The 9,876-nt window shown below is 38.2% G+C and overlaps 1 pseudogene across 1 annotated transcript; it reads left to right on the top strand.

Moving 5' to 3' along the window:
- The first annotated feature begins 3,747 nt into the window (after nucleotides 1-3,747).
- On the top strand, nucleotides 3,748-7,851 carry LOC147795678 (uncharacterized; annotated as a pseudogene). The gene is made up of 2 exons (XR_015423667.1): nucleotides 3,748-3,977; nucleotides 6,286-7,851. The product of XR_015423667.1 is annotated as an uncharacterized LOC147795678 (transcript).
- The last annotated feature ends 2,025 nt before the right edge of the window (nucleotides 7,852-9,876 follow it).

Raw genomic sequence — 9,876 nt, 5'->3', positions numbered from 1 at the left:
TCCCACCGCTGCCAACAGTTGTAGCGTGTCCTACTGATCAGGGTTCGACGCTGGTATAGAATCATACACAGCCGCAACTCGCTGTTTTGGTCACGAAATCTGTTTTAATGCTGTCGTCCACAACAATGCGTTTTTAGCTCAGCTCTAAACATGGCGCCTGTCGGCAGGGACTGCGCAGGCGCGAGGCGGGAAAACCGCGGGCCGTTCGCATACCAGTGCGGGCAGCCAGCCAACTCCATGCAGATCCGAGCTGGTGCCCCCACCGGCCAGACCCGCCGGCGCTACAGTACTTATTGGATGTGTTGCGTATACAAAGCGTTCATACGATTCACTGCTACAGGCACAAAAATCGACCATTAACATAACACTCGTTTGCGTGATTGGTCATCAAAATCGCCGCGGGGTGCAAGTGTTTAGTACCCTCTTTAAACACAAAATGGGATATCGAGGACGTTTAAATTTTATACAAGGCCTTGTCCAATCAACCAATGAAGGGATCTACGGAAGTAGCTGCAACCATTCCTTGTGGAGTCATTTGTAATTTTAATCTTCAAATATAATTCAACCTCAAGCTAGGTTGACACTTTCTATGTTCCCTGCTAGGTGCCTCCAGGCATTGGCTTTCAACTAATAATCTAATTAGCTCCATCTGTTTGATTTTATGCGAACCCCTAGTCGATGCCAAGACATTTACTGGACTTGGGCTCGTACTACTTTTGCCCTCAAAATACGGGAAACCCCGAGGGGGTGGAATTCTTTGAACCCTTCTCTCTTAAATATACCTAAAATATTTCCCGTCAAACGTGGCATTCAGGCAAAATTAATGTAAAAGTTGTCAGTACTCAGAATAGCCACCTTTGCTAAATTAATTCGTAGCAATTTATGTTAATTATGTCACTTATGTTACTAGCTCCACACAGACCTTTATTGTACTTATAAATTTAATTCTTTTTGTAATTAAAGTATTCCTTGTTAATTTCACACACTGGGTGTCCAATTGACAAGATCTTGCTTCTCGGAAACCTCCATCCATACATTTGTTCATTTGTTCAATAGATCTCGCTGTCCATCTTCGTGTTCATAAACGTGAAGGTACATTTATTTTGATTGCTTAACTTTGAATAGAAGAATCAAGACAGTTGTCTCAAGAGATATTTCCTCACAGTGAACACTCTGATGCTTTTTGCCCCTGCTTTATGACAAACGTATTACAGGTTACCCAGGCCAATTTCGGAAAATACACCATCTAGTTTGTAAAAAAAAAAACAAATCAATTTAGCGTAGTTTTTGAAACGACTTCAAAACCTGGTTTCATTTTCGCAATAACAAGCAGTCAACTTTGTTTTGCATCCTTCACATAAATGAATGTGCATTACGTTTCACTAAAGAGGTTACGGGGTACATGACCTGGATTTCGAATTGACTCTTTGTCAATTACATCAAATGTGCATTCTTATTCGCCGAAAATCTGTCTTTTACCATGACCCGTCGGAAGTGAGTGCTAATTTTCATTTACCGTAATTTAGAATCACAAAAATATATGTTCAATTTAATTGGAATATACAAAGTTACACAAATCATGACACCACTTTAATAATAAATGCCGTGTTACTCATGAATGGTTATAGTGTGTTTGTTATCACCAAACTGCACAAAAAAATAAGGTTTCTATGATTGAAAAGCAGCACAAGAAGGAAAAGTTCCGTCAGCGTCGGTGTTGATAGGTTTCCTACAATAGTCGTTAGTTTCCAATGACAACATGAATGGTTTATTTCAATCAAGACTATTCAAACATAAAAACAATCAACTAAACACTTCTAAGAATGTAACTTACACAGACGAATTAGATGAATACAGGATCGGTGAGGTGCATTCCATTTCGCATAAAATGAATGTCAATGTACTAAACAAGAGCACTATCAGTAAATCAAATGCTGACTTTATACCACAGAATGCCCTTTCCTTGAAATAGAAGGTTTATTTTTTAAATAGAAACGGGGATGTGAATGTTCTTTCTATTTCGCTCGAAAACGAAAGCTGCTGATACAAATTTATTTACACATTTTCCAAAATTGGCCGGGAAAACATATAATAAATTTAACGATGAGTTACCACCGTGTAAATAATGAATCATTCTTGTTTATGCACAAACCTAAGGAAGACTTGTAGTTTGTCGGACTTTTGTACGGTTAATTTGCATATCTAAGTCGGTATTCTGAAATGATGGTTAAACAAAGCTGGTACACCAACATCTGAACGCAGTTAGCAAATTGTTGTTTAGTTTTGTTCATTGTTAGTAAAACAAATGCGTGCAAATGTACGATCAAAGTTTCATGTTTTATTTATCAAAGACAAAAAGTGTCTCGAAAACTCATTCATACCAGTTTTTATCTCCCTTTGGAAATGTGCCAACCACTCCGGAACCCAGCTGAAGTAGGTAATGATAATGCTTGACAGACCCTCTTCAGTGTCACAGTAATCTCTAGCCTTACTTCAGTTTCAGAAAAAGTTATTTACGTCCATTGTCAATGGGCTACTTCCATGCATAGAGAGGAAATTCCACTCCTTTGGGTATATAAAGTTAGCTACTCCAGTCTGGTTTTGGATAAAGAAATCATAATAATTGCCAGGGTTTTAACATACATCAAAGTATTTTTTATCGGCATTTCCGTCATCTTACCTTTACTAAATCATTGTTTGGGATCGAAACTCATTCGAATGAAACAGTTTCAAAATGCTCTCGGAACTTTATAAGTTTGCCATAAACCTTTCAGTGTGACACAATGAGTCAGTGTTCGCATTTTACATCAGAAGTTGTACCGGATTTTTCAGATCTTACTATTTTTTGGGTCAGTGTGTCGAATGCTTTTCTTTACGGCGTAGAGTTTCTTATAAAGAAAGCAGGATCTTGGAGCCCATTTTAGCATGGTTTTCCCAATCAGTTGATTTTTTTTTTGTTTTACAGTAAACGATATTCTAACACATCAAAGATGTTTGTATTCCTCCGCTGTATTTACCAAGCTGGATCAAAACTAATTCAAGTTCAAGTGGAGGAGTTTCAACTGATCGCAGAAGTTGCAGAGTTTTTGTTCAGAGCGATTAACATATCACCATTAAAATTATCACTTGGAAAGCAGGCAATGAAAATAGTAACGAGTTCCTGTTTCGGGGTTATTTTACTGACATTTTATGCTGCTGACACTTTTGTAATGTGGAATAAGAAAATGATCCAGAATTTAGCAAAACCCTTGAAAGATTTGCTACTTGTTTCACAGCACTTAAGCTTCATCTGAGATCAAATATATATTCATTTGCAATAGCTTAAAAAGAACATGAAACCTTTTTCAAACAATCTTTTAAATACCAAGATATACAGCATGAGTGGAAAGACTGGAGAATACTTCAAAAGTTTGATTTTAATATAGCCCTCTTAACGTTCAGAAATGTAACGTACACAGTCATATTTCACCCCCTTTTCTCTGAAATGCCACTGATTATTAGCAAGAAACGCGTCAGCCTGGTTACGTTTCTCTTGTAGAGGTTTAGCAAAGCTTTACGCAATGAGAGAGAACTCTGCAGATGGATTTTGGTATAGTCGTTTACCTGCCGGCGTCACCATTTTAACGAGCAACAGAAATTGACCACAACTTTGCAGAATTTTAGCGCATGCGCACGAACTGAGTGGGCGGGTGAACATACGTGGCACCAGTGGAATGCCTCTTTCTTGAAATATACCCAAATCACGGGACAGGTGTCATTTTTGCGTGTTATTTTGTCGGCTCAACTTTCCTCAGCTTTTGTTCCGGTGTCAAGAGCGGCAACGGTCTTGACGTACTAGAGCAAAAGGTTTGGAACCCTCTCAAGCAAAAATCCTGAATCTGCCTTGATAGTTTTCTTTTGACTTATTTTAGAGTACATCAAACTCTAAACATCGAGGTTTCTTGGAATTTCGTTTGCTTCAAGGACGGCATTTAAAGGTAAATCTCTTTTTATTTAGCTGTTTCATTTGGGTTTCACACAATCCACTCCGAGCGGAACAAAAGATGGTGGTGGTTTTGGTACTCATCGCAAAGGCGCGCCTCGAGGCGAGCAAATATGTGCGCGTTTGACGCAGAGCAAGCTGACTGTGTGTCACTTATTTACTCCGGCTTGTATGGTCTTCGCGTACATGATGGGCAAAAATAGAAATTTTCAAGTTTGGAATAATACAAGAAAAAAATGTGTTACTTGAGGCTGGTGTATTTTGGAAACGGTTCCCAAATACACATCCACAAGTCATCCGGGTTGGCACAATACCAGGAGAGGGCTGTAGTCTGACTTCATCGTTTTTTTCAGGAAGCAAACAGCGGGAAGAGCAGCTTTGTATCCAGGGTCCAGGGTTCAGGGGTGCATAGCGATTTGCTTTCAAAGGAACGTCTGTCCAATTTTCCACTTTTGAAAGAATCATTATTCCTATTATCCCTATTGCTAAGATTTGGTACCACTTGTACAACATTTGAAAGTTATACAACCCAAAATATTTGTAGAATTTTGTCAGCTGGAGGGGTAATTGGGGCCTGTTTGTTTCACACGAATTGCAATCATCAATTTTTTAAATTTCGTTTATAATTATTCAAATTGTTGGTTAAGTCACTCAAATTATAAATTTCATCGACCAATCAAATGACCCGTAAACGTATCACAACTGTTGATCTAATGAAATTTATGGCTCTATGTTGGTACTTTCTTTGAGCATTTGCATTAATTAGATGCAATTGACAAATAAAAAGTCACAAATGGCAACAATGAAAATAAAAGTTTGAGTAACTCCTACTGTATTCATTCTTAGAATATTAACATATTTCATTTGATGTTTTTCAAAGATGCAGACTTTCTCCAAAATGATTTCACTTCCTTTTTGACCTGTTCCTTATGACTTGAATACTTTCGTCTTCGAGTGTAAGAAACTTTTGCAGTGCTCTTCAGAGCAAACAATTTACTGCGGTTTTAAAATAAAATTGAAAGTTGGTGTATTCATTGCAGACACGTATAAGGGATTTTTGTCAACGTAGGCCCACAAAACTGATTTTCAATTGTGTCCGTGGTTAACCGTTTCAACCAATCTGAATACACTACACCTGTAATTTTGATGTAAATGAGCCTTCATTTGTGTGTTTTTTCATTTAAATGTGGGCGAAATTAAGTCACTCAATTTATAAATTTCATTGACCAATCAAATGACGCGTAAACGTATCACAACTGTTGATATAATGAAATTTATGCCTCTATTTCGGTACTTTCTTTGAGCATTTGCAATAATTAGATGCAGATTGACAGATAAAAAGTCACAAATGGCAACCATGAAAATAAAAGCTTTGATAACTCCTACTCTATTCATCCTCAGAATATTAACACGCTTTATTTCAGTCGCAGTTTGTATTGGGCGAATGACAATCATTGCTCTAAATTTCATTTTTATGTATTTCAGACGGAAGAGTAGACTTCCTATCTTCAGGTGGCGAAGATATGATAAGGACTTTTATTGATGATGACAGGAGCAAGTCTTGGTTCACACAAACACAGAGTACAGTTTTAAATACATTACAAACTGCGGCTGATATAAAGCGTGTTAACTCATTAACGTGTTCGACCACATCGAGTAATTTACAGCAGGAACAAGATTTCACTTTCTGTATGGCGTGATATACATACAGTGTATTTGAAGGTTCACAAGCTGATTTGAATTTTTGTACAACAATTTTAGAGAATCAATCTGAAATATGCCTACTATTGTACATTCACTTGCTATTCAACATCAGACAAGGATAGCTTGACAAGGATAGTTGACACTGTTAGTTGGTTTAAAAAAATGAGTTTTTTATCTGATTATTTCTAAAACTTTTATTGAAAACGGGTTGAAATTTAAGTGAAGCGAGATAATAAAAATCGAAAAAGGTGGACACTGGGAGTGGTTATGACGGTATTGAGCAAATTCCAAAGTAACGTCCAACTACGTTTTCAATAACGTTTTGATTGCAATTGGATGACATCAGAACTGTCATTTCCCCCTACGTCTTTTGCTTTTGAAATATTTACACGAGACATTCCACTTTTCAAAATTCCAATATGACACTGGATAACATCGTCTTTTAGTTGATCTGTAAATTTCTGCTCAAGACTCCCTACGAACATGCGATGTAAATACCGACATTTGTTTTGAAACTCCACAGAATTTGTATACATCTCCCTTGTTTGCTTTTCATTTTTTGTTGGGTTTCATTTTTTAGTTGCATTACTGTTTTACAGATGAAGCTGTGTATTGCAATCACCCTTTCCATTGCCATCCTTCTGTGTTCGTCTATCAAGCTCCGAGCTCAAACGACTAGGCAGATGCCCGGGGACGGTGATAGTGCTAGGTCCCAGGAGTGTCCAATGTGCTGCCAGGGGCTTGCTGGAACACCGGGAATTCCAGGTCTACCTGGAATTTCAGGCCAATTTGGACCTTCAGGAGCAAACGGTGATGCTGGAGTCAAAGGTCAGAAAGGTGAGACTGGCCGAATTGGCGTTGTGGGTGAGAAAGGAGCTCCTGGAAACCGTGGGCCTAAAGGGGACAGTGGAATGGGCTTGCCCGGCCCTGGCGGTCCACCTGGCTTAGTTGGACTCACTGGGCAAGATGGGGTCAAAGGTCAAAAGGGCGAGCCGGGGAGACAATCTGTGCACACCGAGTTGCATTTACCGTGACGCGGAGTAGCGCTTCGGATACCTCCACGAGTGACGACACTCGTTTGCCGTTCCAGCATTTCAAAACGCTACTGCCGGGTACCAGCTTCGATCTAGCGTCTGGTGAATTTACATGTAACGTGGCGGGAACGTATGTGTTCATGTTTTCTTTGCGCGCAGATTCTAGCCATACCCTTACCGTTCACCTTAGGAAAAACAACGAATGGGTTGTCTCTGGCCGTAGTAGTGATACAGGTAACTATGAGCAGGTGTCTGGGAGCGCAGTGCTGGTTCTGCAGCAAGGAGACTCGGTATATTTGACAGTCTGGGGTAAGACATGGAGTCACCCAGTCTCTAACTACAATTCATTTAGTGGTTTTCTCCTTTATGCCGAATAAATACTACATGAAATACGCTCTATTACGAGATTCTGCGAAATGTAGTAGATGTACCTTATAGATTTCATCGTCATCGTCATCATCGTGACCAAGATGACCATCCTCATCATTCTCACTAACATTATCATGAAATGCAAAGTAAATTTTCAGATACGCTGTACACAGTAACAAAGGAAATAGTTTTTAGTGTAGATTAAAGTAAAAGAACCAGCTTGAGAGGAGGAAAATAATCTATATTAATTAGACATAATTGCAACCAGATGCAAAATGAATGATACTGGACAATGTGGACGTTGAATTACTTTACAATAGAAATTATCAACAAAATTTTAAACAAATTTGAAAATCTGAGTTTTTGAATGTGTCTTAAGATGGTTAAACGCTAGTTGAGTTTCTTTCCTTTTTTGGAAATATAATGTTTATTTGCTCTTTCCAATAAAAGTGCACTTGCAGAAGTATTTTAGGCATTTTTCTGTCTGGTTACCATCTGCTGCGTGCCTAAATCCAGCCATTTCGTTGTTAGGCATTGCCGTTACTTAGTTTACACAACGTGTGTTTTCTGCCACCTTTGTGTTTGCTTTTTCAAAGATAAAACCACAAATGTTTTCTTCTTTCCTGAATTCGACCCTACCGACATTCCACTTCATGTTTAGGTCCCCTACCGTATTGAGTTAAAATCTTTAAGTTTGAGTCCTTTTTAGAAATACAGTCCTAAACCACACAATCATCGAGTATATATAAAAGCGACACATTGCCAACAGTTGGATATGGTGGAACTACAATTCTTTGAGTTAATTAAAGTACCATTAATTTGTTATCAATTTTCAAATTTCGTACGTTGTGCTTAAATAATGACATTTGTCCGATATTTGATATAGACTTTTTGGTATAAACGTTCCTCAAGGAAATGAAATATGCTTTGCAAATTAGAACTGCCTATTCCCGATTCTGTCTGCTTGAACTTTGAACAGCACTGTTGTAACAGGTATTGTCAATCACGTCTGTAGATTTCAGCTGATACAGATGTGGGGGACTGGTGAAAAACACTCATTTGCCTTCACCACAAATGTCCAGTGCAGTTTTCAGCATTGACCCCCTTCCACCAAAGTACCTGCTACAACTAACTGTACTAGGTTGCAATCAAGATTAACACGGGTAATAGTGTGTGGATAAAAACATGAAATCATAATTTTTTAAATCTGTTTTCGCAGCTTGGCCAGTGTAAAGTTAATTTTTTTAATCCTGCGTCACCAGTGAAGTTTCCATTGACAACATCAATAAAAGTGTAAGACTGAAGGGCATAGATCAAGGTTTGGCTTGTCGCGGGTCCAGTAGTTTTGGGGTCACGGACCTAATGACTGAAGCCTGTGAAATATAGTTACTGTTAGTCTGTTCGCATTAAGTAATCATATAATGTCGGCTTTGATGTAGAAAATTAATTTATGACCGTATAATTGGTTACTGTTTTCTTGAGAATCTATCTGGTGGATTTTAAGGGCAAAAAATACCAAATATTTATAGCCTGAATGTAGCTTTCTTTGTCCAAACACCATCTCGCATTTTCGCGGACACATATTGGATTATGAAAAGGGTGTATTTCGTGATTAATTTGCCAACCGGATTCGTGGCAACCGTCCTCTTTGGGTCATATCTTCAAGTGTACATGCGCATGTACTGTACTCGTACGCAACGCTGTGTTAGGCGTTGAACGATTGTTGTAGAAATTAACCCCGGTTTGACCTCTTGGTTGTATTATTGTATTAAGGCTTTGGTAGGTCCGGTAGTGCGACGTGGAATATAGCTTGGCATGCGGGGAATGAGTTGAATTAAAATTATACTATATAAATGTAAACACTTCTAGAGGGTTTTCAATTCACTCTTCCGTGTACACTACAAATGAAAAATTATCATTTGTACTGTACACGGAAGAGTCATTGCATATTATTATCACTGTTCATGGTACGATTTGTCATATTTGGTATTCTGTCTTTATGCTGTCCTTGATAATCCAGCAATAATTGAATTATTTTATTTCTGTACGGTGGGATACATTTGACTTGACTACTGTGTATATTACTATCTTTATCGGCTCTGGCTATCCGTTAGTAGTCATTTGGCGAACCTTCCTACCCAACACGTGATGCATATAACATTGCTCCATGGTCATCTTATGATTGCTACATTAGAATCACTACAATTAACATCTGATAATTGAATTGACAGAAATTATGAAATGTCGTCAACAGTGATACCTGTTCTTCTCGGAACGCAAACTGTGCTTCTCTCATTGGGCTTATGTGAAAAGGTGGGAAAGTTAAAAACTTTACAATTCTTCTAAAACATTTATGAGGGGCAAGCTTGGAATTAATGTACAAATGATGTGCTTACAAAAGTTTTCAAAAATAAAACTGTAAAACCAAGTTTTCATAGGCAGTACCTTGTAACAAAGGCAGTACCAAAATAAGTCAGAAATACTCCTGGTAATAAAACCTTTAGCTGTTTTCAACTCCATTTCCTCTTTATAATAAATTGGTAATGTTAAGAATTTAGTCTCATTAAATCATCAGAAATGCAAAGAGGGTTTAATTTGTCTTATTTTTCTGTGAGTGGAAGTTTTAATGTTGACAGGCATTTGAGTAGGCCTGTAACTGTGTTGACCGCACCATGTGCTGTATGTCCGCAACATGATTCTCACTAGCCGCTTCTTGAGGACGTTGTACATGACAGGGTTGTAAAGCTGAAAGTTGAAGCTGAGAATAGGGACGGCAAGTTCGAAAGT

Source organism: Acanthaster planci, linkage group LG21, assembly GCF_054643075.1.
Source record: "Acanthaster planci isolate LZ-2023a linkage group LG21, COTS_SCS, whole genome shotgun sequence".
NCBI classification, from domain to species: Eukaryota; Metazoa; Echinodermata; class Asteroidea; order Valvatida; family Acanthasteridae; genus Acanthaster; species Acanthaster planci.
This window is presented reverse-complemented; position numbering and strand designations above follow the sequence as displayed.